This window comes from Oncorhynchus kisutch, linkage group LG21, assembly GCF_002021735.2.
Source record: "Oncorhynchus kisutch isolate 150728-3 linkage group LG21, Okis_V2, whole genome shotgun sequence".
Taxonomy (NCBI): Eukaryota; Metazoa; Chordata; class Actinopteri; order Salmoniformes; family Salmonidae; genus Oncorhynchus; species Oncorhynchus kisutch.
Genome location: NC_034194.2, coordinates 31,346,649 through 31,358,156, shown reverse-complemented (window position 1 = coordinate 31,358,156; position 11,508 = coordinate 31,346,649). Strand labels below are relative to the sequence as shown.

The 11,508-nt window shown below is 46.3% G+C and overlaps 1 pseudogene; it reads left to right on the top strand.

Moving 5' to 3' along the window:
• Nucleotides 1-5,471: 5,471 nt before the first annotated feature.
• On the top strand, nucleotides 5,472-9,626 carry LOC116356192 (uncharacterized; annotated as a pseudogene).
• The last annotated feature ends 1,882 nt before the right edge of the window (nucleotides 9,627-11,508 follow it).

Genomic DNA, 11,508 nt, shown 5'->3' with positions numbered 1-11,508 from the left:
CTCCTCTACTCTTCCCTCCTCTCTCCTCTCTCCGCTCCTCTCCTCTCCACTACCCTCCTCTCTCTTCATCTCTGCTCTACTTCCTCTAATCTCTTCACTCCTCCTTCCTCCTCTTCTCTCCTCCCCCCTCTCTCCTCTCCTCTCCTCTCCTTTCTGGTCTCCTCTTCTCTCCTCTATCCTCTCTGCTCTACTCTCCTCTCTCCTCTTGTCTCCTCTTTCCACTCCTCTCTGGTCTCCTCTTCTCTCCCCTCTCCTCTACTCTCCTCTAATCTGCTGTCCACTCTACTCTGTTGTCCTCTCTACTCTCCTCTGCGCTCCACTCTCCTCTGTCCTCTCCTCTGCTCTCATCTCCTCTCTCCACTCTCCTCTTCTCTCTCCTCTTCACTACTTTGCTCTGCTCTGCTGTCCTCTCTAATCTCCTCTCCTCTCCTCTGCTCTGCTCTGCTCTGCTCTCCCTTGCTCTCCTCTCCTCTCCTATCCTCTCCTCTTCTCTCAACCTCTGCTCTACTCTGCTCTGCTGTCCTATCTACTCTGCTCTGCTCTGCTCTTATCTCCTCTCTCCACCTGCCCTCTCCTCTCCACTACTCTACGCTCTTCTCTCTTCTTCTCTGTTCTCTTCTCCTCTCTCTGCCATACTCACCTCTCTTCTATGCTGCTCTACTCTCCTCTCTCAACTACTTTCCGCTCTCCTGTACTCTACTGTGATCTCCTCTCCTCTACTCACCTCTCCTCTCTCCTCCACTCTACTCTCGTCTCCTCTACTGTCATCTCCTCTCCTCTACTCTCCTCTCTCCTCTACTCTCCTCTAATCTCCTCTCCTCTACTCTCCTCTACTCTCTACTCTCCTCTACACTCATCTACTCTCCTCTCTGATCTAATCTATCCCCTCCTCTCCCCTCTCCTCTACTCTGCTGTTCACTGCCCTCTCAACTCCTCTCTCTTTTACTCTGCTCTCCTTCTCTTCACTACTGTCATCTCCTCTCTCCTCTCTCCTCTCCTCTCTCGAATCTCCTCTCCTCTCTCCTTTTCTTTGCTCTCCTTCTCTACACTACTGTCATCTCCTCTCTCCTCTCCTCTCCTCTCCTCTCTGTCATCTCCTCTCTCATCTACTGTACTCTACTGTCATCTCCTCTCTCCTGTCTCATCTACTCTACTCTACTGTCATCTCCTCTCTCCTTTCCTCTTTCATCTACTCTCCTCTAAACCTTCCTCTACTCTCCTCCGTTCTCCTCTCCTCTCCTCTCCTCTCCTCTCCTCTCCTCTCCTCTCCTCTCCTCTCCTCCTCTCCTCTCCTCTCCTCTCCTCTCCTCTCCTCTCCTCTCCTCTCCTCTCCTCTCCTCTCCTCTCCTCTCCTCTCCTCTCCTCTCCTCTCCTCTCCTCTCCTCTCCTCTCCTCTCCTCTCCTCTCCTCTCCTCTCCTCTCCTCTCCTCTCCTCTCCTCTCCTCTCCTCTCCTCTCCTCTCCTCTACTCTACTCTACTCTACTCTACTCTACTCACTCTACTCCACTCTCCTCTACTCCACTCTGCTGTACTCTCTACTCTACTCTGCTCCTCTCTCCTCTCCTCTCTCCTATACTCTGCCCTCTCCTCTGCTCTCTCCTATACACTCTCCCCCCCTCTACTCTAATCTCCTCTCTATTCTGCCCTCTCCTCTCCACTACTCTCCCTTCCTCTCTGTTCCTCTCTCCTCTACACTCCTCTCTCCTCTACTCTCCCCTGCTGTCCTTTCTACACTCCTCTACTTTGCTCTAATCTCTCCTCTCCCCTCCTCTCCTCTCTCCCCCTCTCCTCCTCTCCTCTGCCCTCTCCTCTCCCATCCTCTCCTCTCTCCTCTGCTCTCCTCTGCTGCCCTCTCTACTCCACTCTGCTGTACTCTCTACTCTTCTCTCCTATACTCTACTCTGCTGTCCTCTATTCTCTACCCTTCTCTCCTCTGCCCTCTCCTTCTGTCTCCCTTACTCTCCGCTCTCCTCTCCTCTTCGCTCCTGCCCTCTCCTCTGCTGTCCTCTCTACTCTCCTCTACTTTGCTCTAATCTCCTCTCTCCTCTCGTGTCCTCTCTCCACTACTCTCCTCTTCTCTCCACCTCTCTCCCTTCCTCTCTGCTCTCCCCCTCTCCTCTCAAATCAAATCAAATCAAATGTTATTTGTCACATACACATGGTTAGCAGATGTTAGTGCGAGTGTAGCGAAATGCTTGTGCTTCTAGTTCCGACAATGCAGTAATAACCAACAAGTAATCTAGCTAACAATTCCAAAACGACTACCTTATAGACACAAGTGTAAGGGGATAAAGAATATGTACATAATATATATGAATGAGTGATGGTACAGAGCTCCCCTGCTGTCCTCTCTACTCTCCTCTACATCTGCTCTGCTCTCCTCTCTCTTCTACACTTCTCTCTCCACCACTCTCCTCTCTTCTCTACTCTACTCTCCTCTCTTTTCATCTCCTCCACTCTCTTCTGTCTACTCTCCTCTCTTATCCTCTCCTCTCCTCTCATTACCTATTTCTCTCTCTGCTCAGCAACAGAAAAAACAGAAGTGGTCTGAGCTGAAATAACCGCTGAAAGAAGGACCAGTTGCAGACATAGACATACTTATTATTATGTTTATGTACATCATTTACTGCAGTTACACTCCAAAAACAGGTTGTAACTAGAAAGAGGACAGCTATTGACGGAAGTGACTTTTCTTAGCAGGTTAGGACATAATTTAAGATAAACCTAACCCCCTTCCCAAACGTATCCTAATTCTCCTACACTACTGCTAACCTGCTATGTACGTTCTCCTAACCTGCTACGAGAAATGTATTTCCATCCATAGCTGTATACCATCTAGTAATACCATCTAGTAAAACCCCCAAAACAGTGTCTCTATGTCAACTCCCATACAAACAGTACAGTCCACTGTTCCCACGGTATCTTTGTGTTGTTTTCTACTTCTTTGAAGGTGTGAAATGATCAGCTGTGTTATTTTTAGGGTGAAGTAATATTATGTGGTAAAATGAAAAGACAACCCATCACTATGACTTATTTCTCTCTCTCTCTACTCAGTCTCAGAAAAACAGAAGTGGTCTGAGCTGAAATAACCACTGAAAGAAGGACCAGTTGCAGATATAGACATTAATATTCATTATTCTGTGTATATCTACATCATTGCTTGTAGTTACATTCACCTCTCTAACATTTGAAATTCACTCATCTGTCCTTTTTAATACTGATTCTTTACAAACACAGTTATGTGCTGCTACAATAAGCTGGTAAGAGGAATATACCCTGGTATTACAGGAACGTGATTGGATGTCCACTTCCGTCCTTGACAGGTTTAGAACATATTGGTACATATGTGGAAACATACATACAATGTGATGTCATACACAAACAGGTAGAATCTGCCTTAATATACGGACAGTGGGTCATCAAAGTCACACAACAAATAGACACCACCAAATCAATAAATAGTCATATTAAATGTCTTTAGTGATGGAGAAAAGCATTTGCATAGTTTGAGAGCGCTTGTCAAGAATGATCTGTGGTGTCTGGTAGTGCAGTGTGTTACATTGAACTCCTCAGATCATACTGTTACTGTGTAGGGGTTAGACACTTGTTCAGAGGACTGGTGGTTGTGCAGGAGCACTTTGAAGGCCTTGGGAGGGAGTTGTAGGAAGTGCCAATGATGTGGCAGCAGCATCTCTGATTGACTTCCAATCCTGGAGAGAGAAGAGACTTGATTACACTGATATGTTCATGTTGACGTGTTAACTATGTCACTTGACTATGTCATTTGACTTATTTGGGTTAGGTTTGCCTGGTTGTCCTCGTCTCATCGCACTCTAGCGACTCCTGTGGCGAACCGGGAGCAATGCAGGCTGCCACGGTCACCATGTGTACAGTGTTTCCTCCAACACATTGGTGAACATTGTGTCAAGAAGAAGTGTGGCTTGGCAGGGTCGTGTTTCGTAGGACGCATAGAAAGAAGAAAAGAAAGCATCAGAGAATGAATCTAGTACTGAAAGCATAAGCTATAGCTACAGTAGCTAGCACTGCAGTGTATAAAATGTGGTGAGTAGGGGACTCAAAGAGAGAGAAGAACAATAGTTGAACAGTTTAGAACAAAATAATTTCTTTAAAATGAAGGAGATGCGAGAGAGAGAGAGAGAGAGAGAGAGAGAGAGAGAGAGAGCTATATTTAGTTGTATGTTTGAGTAGGCTAGTTTAGCACTTCTCAAACACCTTTCTCAAACAGAGAGGGATGCTATGTTAGCTAGCTGGCTATGGCTGTCCAACACTGGAACTCTTCCAAGGCAAGGTAAGCTTTTGATTGTATTAATTTATTGCCACCGGGGCCACCTTGCTAACTGTACACTCTACAGCATTATTGTAGAGGGTTTATTAACACATTAGTTCTAGTAGCTATGCTGGATGATCTTAGCCAATATGGTGAAAATTATGTAGGCTGTGTGTCGCGGTTAGCGGTTACGATATGAAGGTTTGGTTGGAAGTGTTTTGTCGTCTGGTCACAGACAGCTGAGGTGTGTTGCACTGGATCCCACAAGCGAAGGGAAAAGGTGAGAGGAGGAGAGTGTAGATGTGAGAAGGAATTAACAAGCAAAGTGATCATGCTGTTTGTTTATGGCTACGATGAATGTGACCTGTATTTGCCTGTGATCAGGGGTGTATTCATTCTAGTATCATGTAGTAGCATAAACTTATCAATGTTACACTGAGCTGGGTGACTGGAATATGAATGAATCATCCAATTAAACGGCACCGACCACCACTTGAATATGACCACATTAATGCCAAATCCCTGCATCACTAATACAGACTCTCATACATGTGAAGAAGGCCTTCAACTGCTGGTGAGCTGGAGGATTCTCACCAAGGTGTCAGAAACTAGATTAAAACCATGACCACTTTGAGGAAGTGATGCTATAGTGATGAATAGAGATGCTGCTGTATGGTGAGAAACTCATAGTGCTGAGACACTCTGACAGAGGAAAGAGACAGAGAAACACACACACACACACACACACAGAGAGAGGAGAGAGACAGAAACAGAGCAGAGAGAGAGAGAGGATCATGGCTGACATCCCTCAATCATTTTTGGGATTGCTTGTGACCGTTTTGTACCTGCTAACAGGTAAGACAGAGGAGAGAGAGTAAGAATATGTCATTAGAGATCATAGAACACATTTATTTCACACGGCCAAACTAGTTCAGTTTACATTTGACTAATATTATGATGACATTTCTGTTGTGTATCTGTTTACTCTTATCTTCACTATTGTATAATAGACAGTATATTACACTATTATTCACACTGAAGAATATCAATAAGAATACCTATGAAATATAATGTCATCTGTATTACCAGTTAATAATTATCTGATGTCATACTCCTTCCAGGTGTCAGTGGAGAAACTCTCTATGTTCTCCGGAGAGGGAGATGATGTCAGTCTGCGTGTAACAATGTGGTTTATCCAAACTGCTCCTCTACTACATGGAACTATAACAGAAATGGATCTACTGGTACTATTCAAGAGATCACATTGGGGGAGATCAAAGTTGACCAGACAGAGAGAGCAGAGAGACTGAGTTTAGGGTCTGACTGTTCTCTACATGTTAGTGATGTCAGAGCTGAGGATGTTGGACTCTACATCTGTCAACAGTTCCTTACAGAGACTGGACCAAAACATGGAGGTGATGCTCCTGTTCATCTGTCTGTTCTAACTAGTGAGTATTACTGTTTAAATCAGAGTTTAAATGTCACTGTGTATAAGTGTGGTGTTAATAATCATATGTAATGTGAAAACAACCAACAAATACTGTATACCTTTTTCTCTTTCTCAGTCTCCTCTACCACACCAGTGACAGATCTGAAGCCTAATGTAAATATGACATTACGGTGTTCTCTGCTCACCGATACACAACATGGAACGTGCCGGTCAAGATTTAGTCTCAGCTGGGTCCCTAATCCAGGTACTAATGCCCAGGACACACAGGATTCTTCCTGTGACATCACTCTGACTGTGACACTCCAGAAGAAGGACAACAACAGGAAGTGAACGTGCACGCTGACTGAAGAGGGAAATGTGAAGATCTCCATTGACTTCACCTCCACGTTCTCAGGTATGAGTTCTTGTTATGCTCCTATAATCTGAATAAGTTCACAAGATCTGTGATGATATTAAAGTTGATATCAAACCTGATCCTTTCTCCTGGTATTTGTGATATTAGTGATTGATGATGAATTTGTTTTGAATCCTACTGCTGTCTGATGATGATGATGATGATGGGTTATTTAATAAACTAAAAGAGGATGTTCATCTCCTACTGAATTAGATATTGAAGAAAAGACCACTGATAGTGATGATGTCATCTCTACTGTCCCAGGTAAAATACTCCCATCTGTATGATGTGTGCAGACATAGTAAATGTTTTATCTGTCCTCTGGATACATAGAACTGGGTACTGTGTTTTCCTTGCTGTGTCAGGGTTTGAGACTGGGTCCAGAAAGACACCTGATTTGATTTGACACTTTAACTTCTTGTCTAGTGCTCTAGAGATTGGAGAAAGATGTAACAGATTGAGTAGAGAACTCTACAGGCAACACAGAGTCAGTGGATGTGGATCCATTACTCACCAATGAAAAGTGGTCACCCTGTTTGTTTTCCACTGCTGAAGGGCGACCCAGAGCCCAATGTGAGACTTGAATGCAAGAAATGATTATGTGTTGTCTTAGGAAATTAGCATTCTCTGTGTTGATCTCAGCATCCCACATTGTCTCACCTCCGAGGAGCAGAGGTTACATCCTGTAGGTCTGATATCTGATTGGTGGTTAACTTTACATTAATGCCATTGGTCAACATCTCAGATGCTTTTAAAAAGGTCTAAGTTTCACTGTTTTTTCTCTTTTTTGATCCTGAACTGCTGTGGTGAGACTCTCTCTCTACCTCCCGCTCTCTCCACCTCCCGCTCTCTCTACCTCCCGCTCTCTCTACCTCCCGCTCTCTCTTACCTCCCGCTCTCTCTACCTCCCGCTCTCTCTACCTCCCGCTCTCTCTACCTCCCTCTCTACCTCCCTCTCTCTCTACCTCCTCTCTACCTCACTCTCTCTTTATCCCTCTCTCTCTACCTCCCGCTCTCTCTACCTCCCGCTCTCTCTACCTCCCGCTCTCTCTACCTCCAGCTCTCTCTACCTCCCGCTCTCTCTACCTCCCGCTCTCTCTACCTCCCGCTCTCTCTACCTCCCGCTCTCTCTACCTCCCGCTCTCTCTACCTCCCGCTCTCTCTACCTCCCTCTTACCCTCACTCTCTCTTTCTCCCTCTCTCTCTCCCTCCTTCTCTCTCTCCCTCTCTCTGTGTCTCTCTCCCTCTGTCTCTCCCTCCCTTCTCTCTCTCCCTCTCTCTGATGTGTCTCTCTCTCTCCTCTCCACCCCATGGACTGTTGGGAAATTGCCCTTCAGGCTATGATTTCTCTCTCTCTCCTTCTCTCTTTCTCCCTCTCTCTCCCTCACTCTCTCTCTTTATCTCTCTCTCTCTCTCCTCTCTCTCTCTCCACCCCATGGACTTTTGGGGCATGGCCTTTCAGGCTATGATTTCTCTCTCTCTCCCTCTCTATTTCTCTTGCTCTCTCTCTCTCCCTCCCTCTCTCTTTCCTCTCTCCTCTCTTTCCCTCTATCTTTCTCTTGCTCTCTTTCTGTCTCTCTCCCTCCCTCTCTTCCTCTCTATTGCTCTCTCTCTCTCTCTCCCTCGCTCTCCACCCCATGGACTTTTGGGAAAGGGCCTTTCAGGCTATGATTTCTCTCTCTCTCACTCTTTCTTTTGCTCTCTCTCTCTCTCTCTCTCTCTCTCTCTCTCTTCTCTCTCTCTCTCTCTCTCTCTCCTCTCTCTCTCCCTCTCTCCTCTCTCTCTCTCTCTCTCTCTCTCTCTCTCTCTCTCTCTCTCTCTCTCTCTCTCCACCCCATGGACTTTTGGGGCATGGCCTTTCAGGCTATGATTTCTCTCTCTCTCACTCTTTCTTTTGCTCTCTCGCTCTCTCTCTCGCTCTCTGTCTCCCTCTCTCTCTCCTCCCTCTCTATATCACTCTCTCTTTATCCCTCTCTTTATCCCTCTCTCTCTCCCTCCCTCTCTCTCTTCCTCTCCCTTCTCTCTCTCCCTCTCTCTGTGTCTCTCTCCCCACTGTCTCGCTCTCTCTCTCCACCCCATGGACTTTGGGAAATGGCCTTTCAGGCTATGATTTCTCTCTCTCTCTCCCTCTCTCTCTGTCTATCTCTCTGTCTCTCTCCCTCTCTCCCTCCTATCTTTCTCTTGCTCTCTCTCTCTCTCCCTCTCTCTTTCCCTCCCCTCTCTTCCTCTCTCTTGCTCTCTCTCTCTGTGTCTCTCTCCCTCTCTCTCTCGCTCTCCACCCCATGGACTTTTTGGGAAATGGCCTTTCAGGCAATGATTTCTCGCTCTCTCGCTCTCTTTCTCCCTCTCTCTCTCCCTCTCTGTCTATCTCTCTGTCTCTCTCTCTCTCTCTCTCTCTATCTTTCTCTTGCTCTCTTTCTGTCTCCTCTCCTCTCTCTCTCCCACCCTCTCTTCCTCTCTCTTTCTCCCTCTCTCACTCTCTCCCTCCCTCTGTCCCTCTCCATTTCTCTCGCCCTCTTTCTCCCTCCCCCTCTCTCTGTCTCTCTCCCTCTCTCTCTCTCTCTCTCTGTGGTTCTCTCCCTCTCTCTCTCTCTCAACCCCATGGACTTTTGGGGGCATGGCCTTTCAGGCTATGGTTTTTCTCTCTCTCTCTCTCCATGCTTAGAATAATGTGTTGAAATGCTTCTTAATGCTTTTGAAACTTCAGCTTGATGCCTTGTATGTGAAACCGGTAATTTACCAAGTAATTAAACACAATCTAGTTAGAATTCCAATCTCATGACAACTATTTCATCTTAGTCAGCTAAACAACTCATAATTGTTTGCATATGGTTCAACCATATTCTCTTGCATGTTACTATTTATCTTATGGAGTCAGATCTACATTATAATAGGCTAATTCCATGGTCTTTTTACAAGTTGAATGTGATGTATATATAATAACTGTATATACACTATTCAAATATGTCTGTCCACGACACTACAGCCTCTTCTACTTGGCTGTGGGCCGTTCACCCTCTCTCTTCCTGTATGAATTTCTGCTTCTCTGTGAAGCCAAATACCAATACTCCAGGTTTAAGGTGTGTATATAACCTTTCTATTATTTTAGTGGATGGTGTGAACATGCATAAATCCATTACAACAAATGAAAACACTCAGCCGAGATCGTTGGTGTTCAGACAGAGAGAGTTGTAGAGGTGTTTTGGCTGATGGGATTATTGGTCCTCAGCATCTCTATTGACCGTGTGTGATACAACCCTCTACTTCATTAATCAATCTAATGATTGACTGTGTTTAATCCCTGTCTGTCTCATTGTTCAGGTACCAGTAATGCTGTTAAGTTGCCCATCAGTCACATCATGCTCTTTGTGGCACTGACCATCATGGCTACCATAGTCACTATTCACACAAGGAGGAACCGCCCACCCAAGGCTCTGCCCCCACAAGCAGGTGAGAGTAACAGGCATTGGTCCAGTTCCATTTAGGTTCCTAACTCCTCCCACCGACGTCGACCCGACGTAGTATGGAGCGCGTGTGAAAAAGTACCAATTCTCATACTGTAATCTCACCGACGTCGACCCGACGTAGTATGGAGCGCGTGTGAAAAAGTACCCAATTCTCATACTGTAATCTCACCGACGTCGACCCGACGTAGTATGGAGCGCGTGTGAAAAAGTACCCAATTCTCATACTGTAATCTCACCGACGTCGACCCGACGTAGTATGGAGCGCGTGTGAAAAAGTACCCAATTCTCATACTGTAATCTCACCGACGTCGACCCGACGTAGTATGGAGCGCGTGTGAAAAAGTACCCAATTCTCATACTGTAATCTCACCGACGTCGACCCGACGTAGTATGGAGCGCGTGTGAAAAAGTACCCAATTCTCATACTGTAATCTCACCGACGTCGACCCGACGTAGTATGGAGCGCGTGTGAAAAAGTACCCAATTCTCATACTGTAATCTCACCGACGTCGACCCGACGTAGTATGGAGCGCGTGTGAAAAAGTACCCAATTCTCATACTGTAATCTCACCGACGTCGACCCGACGTAGTATGGAGCGCGTGTGAAAAAGTACCCAATTCTCATACTGTAATCTCACCGACGTCGACCCGACGTAGTATGGAGCGCGTGTGAAAAAGTACCAATTCTCATACTGTAATCTCACCGACGTCGACCCGACGTAGTATGGAGCGCGTGTGAAAAAGTACCCAATTCTCATACTGTAATCTCACCGACGTCGACCCGACGTAGTATGGAGCGCGTGTGAAAAAGTACCCAATTCTCATACTGTAATCTCACCGACGTCGACCCGACGTAGTATGGAGCGCGTGTGAAAAAGTACCAAATTCTCATACTGTAATCCCGACGTCGACCCGACGTAGTATGGAGCGCGTGTGAAAAAGTACCCAATTCTCATACTGTAATCTCACCGACGTCGACCCGACGTAGTATGGAGCGCGTGTGAAAAAGTACCCAATTCTCATACTGTAATCTCACCGACGTCGACCCGACGTAGTATGGAGCGCGTGTGAAAAAGTACCCAATTCTCATACTGTAATCTCACCGACGTCGACCCGACGTAGTATGGAGCGCGTGTGAAAAAGTACCCAATTCTCATACTGTAATCTCACCGACGTCGACCCGACGTAGTATGGAGCGCGTGTGAAAAAGTACCAATTCTCATACTGTAATCTCACCGACGTCGACCCGACGTAGTATGGAGCGCGTGTGAAAAAGTACCCAATTCTCATACTGTAATCTCACCGACGTCGACCCGACGTAGTATGGAGCGCGTGTGAAAAAGTACCCAATTCTCATACTGTAATCTCACCGACGTCGACCCGACGTAGTATGGAGCGCGTGTGAAAAAGTACCCAATTCTCATACTGTAATCTCACCGACGTCGACCCGACGTAGTATGGAGCGCGTGTGAAAAAGTACCCAATTCTCATACTGTAATCTCACCGACGTCGACCCGACGTAGTATGGAGCGCGTGTGAAAAAGTACCCAATTCTCATACTGTAATCTCACCGACGTCGACCCGACGTAGTATGGAGCGCGTGTGAAAAAGTACCCAATTCTCATACTGTAATCTCACCGACGTCGACCCGACGTAGTATGGAGCGCGTGTGAAAAAGTACCCAATTCTCATACTGTAATCTCACCGACGTCGACCCGACGTAGTATGGAGCGCGTGTGAAAAAGTACCCAATTCTCATACTGTAATCTCACCGACGTCGACCCGACGTAGTATGGAGCGCGTGTGAAAAAGTACCCCAATTCTCATACTGTAATCTCACCGACGTCGACCCGACGTAGTATGGAGCGCGTGTGAAAAAGTACCCAATTCTCATACTGTAATCTCACCG